Raw genomic sequence first — 12989 nt, 5'->3', positions numbered from 1 at the left:
GCAGGAAGGCTGATGTTTCGGAAACGTCAGCCTTCCTGCTCCTCTGATGCCGCTTGGTCTGCTACGTTCATCCAGCTCTACACCTTGTTATCTCAGATTCTCCAGCATCTGCAGTTCCTGCTATCTCTGTGTATTAATGTGGAAGGTCTTGGGTGTCTGCCTCAGCTGCTCCTGCTCACCATCACTTCCTGCTATGGGTTTCTGAGGGGATTGTTCCAGCCACTCTAAGCTTCCCATCACCCCCTGCTCTGCAGGGGCTGAACCAGCTGCTCTCCTGCACCATGAGCAGTTTATCCCACTGCCCAATCCCCACCTGTGCCCCCTGCTGCGTAGGTCCCAGTTTGCTACCCACCATCACCAACTCATGTGGAGCACCCAGGTCTAGCTGCCCTCCCTCCACATTGGCATCTGTTGTGGAGATCATAGGAACATTGGAGGTAGGAGCAGGAAGAGTCCATTCAGCCTTTCAAGCCTGTTCCACCATTCTTCCTGATCATCCAACTCAGTAGCCTAATCCTACTTTCTCCCCATAACCTTTGGTCCCATTTGCCCCAAGTGCAAAATCTAACCACCTCTTGAATAATGTTTTAGCATCAATTACTTCCTGTGGTAATTAATTCCACAGGCTTACCACTCTTTGGGTGAAGAAATGTCTCTTCATCTCTCTCCTAAATGGTCCATCCTGAATCCTCAGGCTGTGACCCCTAGTTCTGGACACCCCCACCATCCAGTAAACCCTCCCTACATCTACCCTGTCCAGTCCTTTTAGAATTTTACAAGTGTCTGTGAGATCCCTCCTCTTTGTCTGAACTCTAGCGAAAACAATCCCAACTTAGTCACTCTGTCTTCATATGTCAGACCCACCATCCCCGGAATCAGCCTGGTAAACCTTCACTGCACTCCCTTGAGAGCAAGAGCATCCTTCCTCAGAAAAGGAGACCAAAACTGCATACAATAATCTAAGTGTGGCCTCACTAAGTCCTATATAACTGCAACAACACATCCCTGCTCCTGTACTCCAAACCTTTTGCAATGAAGGGCAACATGTCATTTACCTTCTTTACCACCTGCTGTACCCACTTGCTTACATTCAGCGACTGGTGCACAAGGACTCCCAGGTCCCACTGCACATACCCTTCTCCACATATACAGTCATTCAGGTAATAATCTGTTTTTTTTTGCTTCCAAAGTGAATAGCTTCACATTTATCCAAATTATATTGCATCTGCCATTGATTTGCCCGCTCACCCAATCTGTCGAGATCATGCTGAAGGATCTCTGCAACCTCGTAACAGTTCACCCTCCCACCCAACTTGATGTCATCTGCAGGCTTTGCGCTGTTATGTTTTGTTCCCTCATCCAAATCATTAACACATATTGTGAACAGCATTCTGAAAGTCCAACTATACTACATCGACTGGCTCTCCCTTGTCAACTTCATAGCATTCAAACACATTTGTCAAGCATGATTTCCCCTTCATAAATCCATGCTGACTCTGTCTGATTCTGCCACTGCTTTCCAAATGCTGCACTACAAAGTCCTTGATAATGGATTTGAGAATTTTCCCCACTGCCGATTCCTATAGAATTATTCCAGTTGTCATCTATCACAGTCACCCTCTGGTGTGGAGATCTCAAGGGACTATTCCAGCTGCCCTCCCTCACCATGGTGTCCCTCACTTGGGGTACTTGGAGACTACTCCAGCTGCAGTCTATCATTAACACTATGCTGTACAGTTGACAGGGTACTTGTTCACCACCCTTCGTCTCTATAACTGCCTCCTATGGGTGTTCCACGGGATGGCTCCAGCTACCCTCCCTTAACTCTACCTCCTGTTATGGAGGTCTTAGAGGACTGCAAGAAATACCCTGAAGTTGAATTAGAGTCTGGAATGCACTGGCTCAAATTGAGGTCGAGGTTGGTAGTATTGCGAAGTCAGGAAAAATTCGGATTATTATTTGGATAGAAACAGCATGTGAAGGTCTGGGGAAAATGGAAATGATTTGCAATAGGTAATGATGCTTGTGTAAAAGCCAGTACATATAAGGTTGGATGAATGACCTCTTCCTGTGCCGTGACAATTTTTTGAACTTAACTTTTGATATGTAAAGACATCTTATTGTCAATTTTCTTTTCTTCATTGTGGATTGAAATGGTATAAAAGAACAATTTAAAAGAAAAACGAAAGGATTACAAAAGTTATGGGAAAGCAAACAACTACTAAGTATTGTAAGTAATTTTTACATAGCGGCTTAGATGAGCTGCAGACAAGCGTGTGTGAATGGAGATTCATAGATTAACAAGTTGCTGATTGGTCTGTGGGTGAGTGAATATTTATCAAATACAAATGCCTTCTGCACCCCCATCCCCCGACCCCAAACAACTATGTGACTGGTACCCAGGTCGGTGAACAGATTGAAACTTTGAAAGAAAACAGGGAGAAACCATCAGAGCTCCACAAAACTCAAATGTTATCTCTGTAGATTTCTGTACGTTGTTTTTGACCATTGCAGGGTTAAAAGGCCTTTTTCCTGTGCTGCAGATAGCTGTGTCTTTTTAGGGTCCTCTAGCTTTCTCTCCACCTTTTAGTAAGATCGTAGCCGGGATTCACATTTCTGATGATTGCTGATACACTTTCAGTCACATGTCATCCAACAATTCACACAACCCTGTCTTCAATATATTCTTTGACTTCACCTCCACCAAGTCCCTGAAGAAAAGTACTCCATATAACCGCAAACCTGAGAGGAAAAATAAATTCTTAACTCCCTTTAAAATGGACAGCCCCTACTTTTGCGTGCCCACGATACTGCAAAAAAAAGGAAACGTCTTTTTTGCCTCCACAATGTCAAGACACTGCGGGATCTTAGACAGACGACGTCTCATTTTTCAAAATGTCAGTGGATACCCACCCAACCTTTCTTCAAAAAAAAAGTGGATCTTGGGGTGCTTATCCATAGATCCCTGAAGGTGGCAGGGCAGGTTGATAAGTGGGAGCTAGGCAGGTTTACAGGATACTTCTCTTGATCATTCATGGCGTATATCAAAGGATCAGGAAAATTATTTTACAAAATGTTCTACAAATACTCTACAAAATGTTGGTTAGGCCACATTTTGGCATGCTGGAGATCTGGTCACTGCACTATAAGAAGGATATGACTGCACTGGGTACAGTGCAGGTGAGATTCACGAGAGTACACTATAGGGATTCTATGAAGGGGTGGCTCAGTGGTACCTCGCAGGCCAGGGACCCGGGTTCAATTCCACCCTCGAGTGACTCTCTGTGTAGAGTTTGCACATTTTCTTCCCATGTCTGCGTGTGTTTCCTTCGGATTCCTCCCTCAGTCCAAAGATGTGCAGGCTAGGTGGATTGGCCGTGCTAAATTTCCATCAGAGATTTCTGGTTTAGGTGGGTTATAAGGGGATGGGTCTGGGTGGGATGCTCTGAGAGTCGGTGTGGACTTGTTGGGCCGAAGGGCCTGTTTCCACACTGTAGGGTTTCTATGATGTACGTCGCCTGGGTTGGAGCATTTCATCCATGAAAAGAGTTTGGATAAACTTGGAAAAAAAAGGTCTAGACCTGAAATGTCAGCTTTCCTGCTCCTCTGATGTTGCTTTGCCTGCTGTGTTCATCCAGCTCTACACCTTGTTATCTCAGATTCTCCAGCATCGGCAGTTCCTGCTGTCTCTGGATAAACTTGGGTTGTTTTCTTTAGAGCTGACAAGGCTGAAACGGGAAGGGATGCAGATAGCGATGTATAAAATTATGCGAGTTGTGCACTCGGTAGATTACCTTTTGTGCAAGAGTTAACAACGAGATAATTTATTGGAGGGATGTAGAGGATTAAAGGGAAATTGAGGAATAATGCTGGCACCCAGAGTGTGATGGGAATACACTGCAAGCGTGAAGCAAGAGCACTTACAATCTTAAAAAAGTACATAGATGTGCACCTGAAATGTCATTACATTCAAAGCAATGACTCAAGTGCCAGAAGGTGGGATTTACTACAGATATGTCAGCATTGATTCAGAGTCATGCAACACAGATGAGGTCTTTCAGAATGACTTTAACCACCTGCCTCACCCCCACCCCCAAATACAGGTATCATGCATCTGCATTGTTTCCTCTGTCAGGTGCATCTGTGGACACTTGTTCTGAGTTATTCACTCACGGAGCAGTGTTCTGCTAGCTATCCTGCTGAGATCGATAGATTTTTGCTCAAGGAGAGAATTTAAGAATTTGGGATAGATTGAGTTCGTGAAAGTCAATGCAATGATCAGTGTTGTGGACATGTCTTGTGTGGCCTTGTTGTGGAGATTTTCTTACGGTCTCCGAGAAAGAGATAAAGGGAGAATCACGTAGAGACAGAGAGTGGAGAGATGGAGAGAGAGATGCAGAGCATGACACACAGGAAATTGCAGACATAGAAGGCGACTGAAGAGGGAAAGACAGAGAAACTGAGTAGGAGTATTTTTTTTAAATTCATTCGCAGGATGAGGGTGTCGCTGGCTGGGTCAGTGTTTATTGCCTATCCTTCATTGCCCAGAGAGCAGTTAAGAGTCAACCGCATTGCTGTGGGTCTGGAGTCACATGTAGGCCAGACCAGGTAAGGATGACAGTTTCCTTCCCTAAAGGACATTAGCAAACCTGAAGTAGAAGACTTCTGAATTAGAAGACAACTGAGATTCACAGTGTGGACAGCGTCAAGTTCCTCGGAGTGACAATAACCGACAATCTGTCCTGGCTTTCTCACGTGGATGCAATGGTCAAGAAGGCACAACAATGCCTCTTCCTCCTTAGGCAGTTCAGGAAATTTGGCACACCCATAAGGTCCCTCACCAATGTCTACAGATGTACCATTGAAAGCATACTATCCATATGCATATGACCTGGTATGGCAACTGCCCTATCCAGGACTGTAAGAAACTACAGAAAGTGGTGTGTGCACATCAGACCATCACGGAAGCCAACCTTCCATCTGTGGTCTCCATTTACAAGTCTTATAGCCGCAGAAAGGCTGCCAACATCATCCACCCCGGTAATGCTCTCCTACAACCTCTTCCACCAATGCAGAAGATACAGAAGCCTGAACACATGCACCAGCAGGTTCAGGGACAGCCTCTTCCCGGCCGTTATTAGACTGATGAATGGACTCTCTAGCCTCAAATAATGCTGATCTTGCTAACCTTGATCTAGCCTAGCGCTCGCCCTGTGCAGCATAACCTGTATGCCTCAGTCTAATTTTTTACAACATTTGATCTCTACATCCTTACTTATTATAATCTGCCTGTACGTCTGTTAAACAAAGCTTTTCAATGTACTTCGGTACACATGACAATCAAACAAGGCGGATGCAGAAAGGGAAGAGAAAGGACAAAAGTGAGATAAGTTATGAAAGTCAGGACTGGGAGATGCTGAGCGTTCTTCACTAGTGGAGTTAAATAAAGCAAAGAAACAGAGGGAAAGGAAGGCAGGGATGATGAAACAATGAGAGAAACACTCACTAGGGTGGAGAAATAGGTGAGTACAATGAATGTGAGGAGAGACAATGTGAAACACACACGTACACTCACATTTGAGGTGATGCTTACACAAAGAGAGAGAATGGCAAAGGTTGAAAGAGGAGGATCTGCAGACATAGCAACAGAGATGAGAAAGAAAGGAGTGCAAAATGCTAGGAAGACAAACTGAGAAGTCGGTTGCATAGGATAAAGGACTAAAAGGTAATTATGATATTCGACAGCTGCATGGGAACAAGATAGGAAAACAAGCTGGGAAATTTTGCAATGATTTTTTTCCTTTATTCTTTCATGAGATGAGGGTGTCGCTGTCTGGGCAGCATTTATTTCCCATCCCTAATTGCCCAGAGGGCAGTTCAGAGTCAACCACGTTGCTGTGGTTCTGGAGTCCCATGTAGGCCAGACCAGGTAAGGATGGCAGTTTCCTTCCCTAAAGGACGTTAGTGAACCAGATGGGATTTTCCCCTGACAATCCACAATGGATTCATGGTCGTCATGATAGTGTTATTTCCAGGCATTTTTTATTGAATTCAGATTCCACCATCTGCCAGGTCCCCGGAACGGTATCTGGGTCTCTGGATTAACAGCCCAGCAATAATACCACTAGGTCATCACCTCCCCATAATGATGCTTGACAAGCTGCATGACCTTGAATGAGTCCTGTGAACATTCCTCTCTCGACAGGCTGAAGACGACACCTGTATCTTGTTTATCTGCACTGGGCAGAAGTTTTGTCTTTTGTCGTTGTCTCCCCACCCCACCCCCGTGCCTTGCTGTTTGTTACACTGTGTAAGAGAGAGAGTTATGTTCCAAAGCTTTGGTCTTAGCCTCAGACCTGGATCATTGAATGGTGACAGGAATAATCTCAGCCTCCAGACCAGGAATCAATTTAGGGGTCCCCACCTGCAGAAGGGTGTGAATTTTACTGTTTCTTTCCTCTCTTTTTCATAGAATCCCCTGCAGTGTGGAAACAGGCCATTCAGCCCAACAAGTCAATACTACCCCTCTGAAGTGCATCCCACCCAGCCCCATCCCCTGTAACCCTACATTTCCCGTGGCTAAACCACGGGAATTTACACACCCCTGGACACTTCAGGCAATTTAGCATGGCAAATCCACCTACCCCGCACATTTTTCGACTGTAGGAGGAAACCAGAGCACCCGGAGGAAACCCACACAGACCCAGGGAGAATGTGCAAACTCCCACACAGACAATTGCCCGAGAGTAGAATCGAACCCGGGTCCCTGGCACTGTGAGACAGCAGTGTCACAGCTTTTCATTCTTTTTACTTACTTAATTAATGTTCCTTTCTTTCTCATCTTTTGTCATTACTCAATAAATACTCATATTTAAACAAATTGCTGTTGTCGAGCCTTCTCTTTACTGCACTTAAACGAACCTGAAAAGAACCAGTTTTGAGGAAGGTTCTCCAGACCCGAAATGTTAACTCTGATTTTTATCTTAATAGATGCTGCCAGACCTGCCGAGCTTTTCCAGCAACTTCTGTTTTAGTTCTTGAAAAGAAGCCCCTTGGATGCACTCTGTGATATGAGATATCCAAGGGGGAAGCATTGGCCTAGTGGTATTATGGCTAGTCTGTTAATCCAGAGATGCAGGTAATGTTTTTGGGAACCAGGGTTCGAATCCCACCACAGTAGATGTTGGAACTTACATTCAATAATAACCTGGAATTAACAATCTAATGATGACCATGAATCCATTGTCGAGTGTCCGGAAAATTCCATCTGGTTCACTAAGGTCCTTTAGGGAAAGAAATTGCCATCCTTCCCTGGTCTGGCCTACATGTGATTCCAGGCCTACATATGATTCCAGACCCACAGCAATGTTGTTGACTCTGGACTGCCCTCTGGGAAATTAGGGATGGGCAATAAATGCTGCCCAGTCAGCGACACTGTCATCCCATGAATGAATTAAAAAAAAAATAGGTGAAAAGTCAATAATGCATGTCTGGGAGGCAGACAGACAAAACAGACAGAGCATTTCCTGGAGACAGAATTGAGAGAGGGGCAAAAGTGGTCGATAGAGAGTGCGGGAAATATGGAAACAATTGGAAGGCAATGGAGCAGTTGGTTATAAAAAGGAAGGAATGTGTTTCTGCCTTTCGTTTAAAAACAGAATTGTGCATTTATGGATTCTCTGAAAATTTGAAAATCTTTTGGGAGAAAATGTTTTAGTCCTGAGCGCAATCTCAGTTTTTTAATTTCCAACTAATTCTGAAGAGATGAGCTACCAACAGTTCACCCGATCTGGGAGAGTAGTTTGGAAGACCAGACACAGCAATACCTTCCTTCCCCACATCACCAAAATCATAACATTGCGAAAATCCAAAGTTCCACTCTTGGCAGATCATGCTCCCACTTTGATTTTGTGCCAGCCTTGTTTTTATACACATTTCTGACTTTGGCTTATTAACCTCATCATTAGTTATGTATTTTATTATGCTAACAATTATTTTAGCTTATCCCTGGTGCATTCAGCCAGTACCCTCCTGATACATTCTTCCATTTTGGAGCTATTTAGAGACAATCCCTGACGATTATTCCTTACTAGCCAAATGAGCTCATCAATTTCCTACAACACAAAGTTGTTTTTTTTTTACCAACTCGATAGAGCCGGCTGCAAAAAGCTGAATGTATATTATAGGGCATGTGCTGCCTCCACTTCCAGCAACAGGATGGCCCAGTGGTGTTATTGCTATACTAATAGCCAAGAGACTCAAGTAATATTCAGGGACCCAGGGTTTAATCCTATCGTTATAGATGGTGAAAATTGAATCGATTAAAGAAAATAGAATTAACAGGCGATTGATGAACATAGAACAGTACAGCATTATGCAGGCCCTTCGACCAAGGATGTTGTGCTGACCTATTATCCGACTCTAAGATCAAACTACCCTGCATACCCTACATTATACCATCATCCATGTGCCTATCCAAGAGTTGCTTAAATGTCCCGAATGTATCTGACTCCACTACCAATGCCGGCAGCACATTCCACGCACCTACCACTCTGTGTAAAGAACCTACCTCTGACATCTCCCCGATACCTTTCTCCAATCACCTTAAAATTATGCCCCCTCATAATTGTTATTTCCACCCTGGGAAAAAATAAAGAAGTCTCTGGTTATCCACTCAATCTATGCCTCTCATAGAATATAGAACATAGAAAGAGCATAGAACATAGAACAGCGCAGCACAATGCAGGCCATTCGGCCCACGATGTTGTGCCGAACTTTGACCCTAAACCTAAGGTCTATCTAACCTCCACCCCTACCTTATGCTATCATCCACGTGCCTATCTAATAGCTGCTTAAATGCCCCTAATGATGTCGACTCCACTACCCTCTCCGGCAATGCATCCCACGCCCCTACCACTCTCTGAGTAAAGAACCTACCTCTGACGTCTCTCCTATATCTACCTCCACTCACTTTAAAACTATGCTCCCTCATAATAGTTACCTCCACTCTAGAAAAAAGTCTCTGGCTGTCCATTCTATCTATACCTCTGATCATTTTGTACACCTCTTTTATGTCACCTTCATAGTTGTAAAGAGAAAAGTCCTAGCTCTTTCAAACTTTCCTCGTAAGACCTTCCCTCCATTCCAGGCAACATCCTGGTAAATCTCGTCTGCACCTTTTCCAATGCTTCCGCATGTTTCCTGTAATTAGGTGACCAGAATTGGACACATTACTCCAGATATGGCCGAACCAGGCTTTTGTACAGCTGGAGCATAACTTCATGGCTCTTGAACTCAATCCCTCTATTAATGAAAGCTAACACACCATACGCCTTCTTAACAACTCTATCCAACTGGGTGGCAGCTTTCACAGAACTGTGGACATGAACCCCAAAATCCCACTGCTCTGCCACACTGCCAAGAATCTTTGCGTTAACCCTATATTCTGCTTTCAAGTTTTTCCTTCCAAAATGAATCACCTCACACTTTTCAGGGTTAAACTCCATCTGCCACTTCTCAGCCCAGCTCTGTCCCTTTGTAACCTAGGTTAGCCCACCGCACTATCCACAACTCGACCCACCTGCGTATCATCCGTGAACTTACTAATCCACACTTCCACTCCTTCATCCATATCATTGGCAAAAATCACAAATAGAAGAGGATGCAGAACAGATCCTTGTGGTACACCACTTGTAACTGAGCACCACGTTGAATATTTTGCATCCACTACTACCCTTTGTCTTCTAAGGGTCAGCCAATTCTGAATTCAATCTACCACATTTCCCCCTATCCCATGCCTCATTACCTTCTGTATGAGCCTACCATGGGGAACCCTATCAAACGCCTTACTTAAATCCATGTATACCACATCCACTGCTCCACTTTCATCCACGTGTTTGGTCACCTCTTCAAAAAATTCAATAAGGTTTGTGAGGCATGATCTACCCCTCACAAAACCATGCTGACTATCACAAATCAAATTGTGCCTATCCAAGTGATCATAAATCCTATCTCTCAGAGCCATTTCCAATAATTTGCCCACCACTGAAGTAAGACTAACTGGCCTGTAATTCCCAGGGTTATGCCTATTCCCTTTTTTGAACAAGGAAATTAAGTTTGCCTCCCTCCAATCTTCCAGCACGAAATCCGTAGACAGTGAGGACGAAAAGATCATCGCCAAAGGCCCCACGATCTCTTCCCTCATTTCCCATAGAATACTTGGATAAATCCCATCAGGCGCGGGGGACTTATCTATCTTCAACTTCCTCAATATTCCTAGTACATCTTCCTTACTAACATCCACCTCCTCTAGCCTACTGGCCTGTTTCACACTGTCCTCTGAAATAACTAGATCCCTCTCGGTTGTGAATACCGAAGAAAAGTATTCATTAAAAACCTATCTCTTTAGGCTCCGTGCACAAATTCCCTTTACAATCCATGATCAGCATTACCCTTTCTCTGGTCATTCTTTTATTCCTCACGTATGTGTAAAAAGCCTTGGAGTTTTCCTCGATCCTATCTGCCAAGATTTTCTCATGCCCCCTTATAGCTCTTTCTTCAGCTCTTTCCTGGCTAACTTGTATCCATTTAGAGCCTTTTCCGGTTCTTGTTTCCTAAACTGTATATAAGCATCCTACTTCCTCTTAACCAGTCGTTCGACCTCTCTTGAGAACCAAGACTCCCTCACTCGACCGCATCTTCCCTGCCTGCTAGGGACAAACATACCAGGCACACTCAGTATGCATTCCTTAAACAATCTCCACATTTCAATAGTGCTCTTCCCAGTTATTTTACCCAGTTCTTGCCTATAATTACCCTTCCCCCAATTATAAACCTTACCCTGCTGTATGTACCTATCTTTTTCCATGACTATTGTAAAAGTAACAGAGTTATGATCACTACCGCCAAAATGCTCTCCTACTAACAGGTCTAACAATTGGCCCGGTTCATTTCCAAACACCAAATCCAAAGTGGCCTCTCCTCGTGTTGGTCTATCTACATGCTGTGTCAGGAATCCTTCCTGAATGCACTAGACAAAATCCAACTATTACAACTATTACAATTAAACTATTACAACTAAAAAGTTTCCAATCAAGATTTGGAAAGCTGAAGTCACCAATGACTACAACTCTATGACGTCTGCACCTTTCCAGTATCTGCCTCCCAATCTGCTCCTCCACTTCTCTGCAACTATTAGGGGGTCTGTAAAAAAACCCCAACAAAGTGACTGCTCGTTTCTTGTTCCTGACCTCAACCCAAACTGACTCTGTAGACATATCATCTCGAACTGCCTTTCAGTAGCTGCTATACTAGCCCTGACTCGCAATGCCACTCCCCCGCTTCTTTTTCCATCCTCCCTATTTCTTTTAAAGCATCTAAATCCCGGAACTTCCAACAACCATTCCTGTCCCTGAGTCACCCAACTTTCTGTAATGGCCACAACATCGTAGTTCCAAGTACTGACCCATGCTCTAAGTTCATCTATCTTATTTCTGATACTTCTAACATTGAAGTATACACACCTCAAACCATCTCTGTGTCCACAATTACGCTCCATCAACCGCATTTCTTTATTAACAACATCACTCCCTGTTGTGTCTGTTGAAAGGCTGAATACCTCTTCCTCTGAATTACAAATCCAGTTCCCCACCCCCTGACAATCTAGTTTAAACCATCCCGTATAGCTTGAGCAAACCTCCCTCCATGGATATTTGTGTCCTTCCGGTTCAGGTGCAACCCGTCCTTACTGTAGGTCCCACCTTCTCCAGAATGTGCTCCAATTATCCACATAATGGAAACCCTTCCTCCTACACCAGCCCTGTAGCCACATGTTTAGCTGCACTCTCTCCCTATTTCTTACCTCATTATCACGTGGCAGTGGTAACAATCCAGAGATAACTATCCTGTTTGTCCTGGACTTCAGCTTCCAACCTAAGTCCCTGTACTTGTTTTTCACATTCTCAGTCCTTTTTCTATCTATGTCATTGGTACCGACGTGTACCATGACTGCTGGTTGCTCACCCTCCCCATTAAGGATCTTGAAGACACGATCCGAGACGTCACGGACCCTGGCAGCTGGGAGGCAACAAACCATCCTTTCATCTCGTTTGCGTCCACAGAACCGCCTGTCTGTGCCTCTAACTATTGAATCTCCCATTACAATTGCTCTCCTATTCTCCCCCACTTCCCTTCTTTGCCACAGGGTCAGGCTCAGTGCCAGAGACCTGTCCACTATGGCCTTCCCCTGTTAGGTCATCACCCCCAACAGTATCCAAAGCAATATACTTATTATTGAGGGGAACGGCCACAGGGGATCCCTGCACTGTCTGCCTATTCCCTTTCTCCCTTCTGACAGTCACCCAGCTACCTTTTTCCTGTACCTTGGGTATGACCACCTCCTTAAAACTCCTCTCTATCACCCCCTCAGCCTCCCGAATGATCCGGAGTTCATCCAGCTCCAGCTCCAGTTCCCTAACGCCGTTTTTGAGGAGCTGGAGTTGGGTGCACTTCTTGCAGGTGAAGTCAGAGCGGACGCCAGCAGTGACCCTTACCTCCCACATCCTGCAAGAGGAGCATGCAACTGCCCTAGCTTCCATTCCCTCTACTCTAGATTTCCAGAAGAATAAAAAAAGGCCTTACCTTATAGACCTTCTACATAGTCTTTTCATTGGTTAGAGGAGGAGGATGTGTGGGAGACAATACACGTGTAGTGTTTCAGGTTTAGTGAAAGCCTGAATATGTTAGTTCCTTCCTGGCTCGTATCCTCACCACTCCCGCCACTGAAAGCAAGAAGGCCGCTGCTGCACGAGGTAAGTTTTCATAAGGCAAAAAACTTACGTTCCCAACAGCACCCGGGCTCGCGTCCTCACCACTCCCACAGCTAAAAACAAGAAATCATCTTATAAATCATCTTATACGCCTCTATGCAATCACCTCTCATCCTTCTTCGCTACAACGAGAAATGCCCTAGCTCCCTCAACATTTCCTCA

Source organism: Rhincodon typus, chromosome 44, assembly GCF_021869965.1.
Source record: "Rhincodon typus isolate 14 chromosome 44, sRhiTyp1.1, whole genome shotgun sequence".
NCBI classification, from domain to species: domain Eukaryota; kingdom Metazoa; phylum Chordata; class Chondrichthyes; order Orectolobiformes; family Rhincodontidae; genus Rhincodon; species Rhincodon typus.
This window is presented reverse-complemented; position numbering follows the sequence as displayed.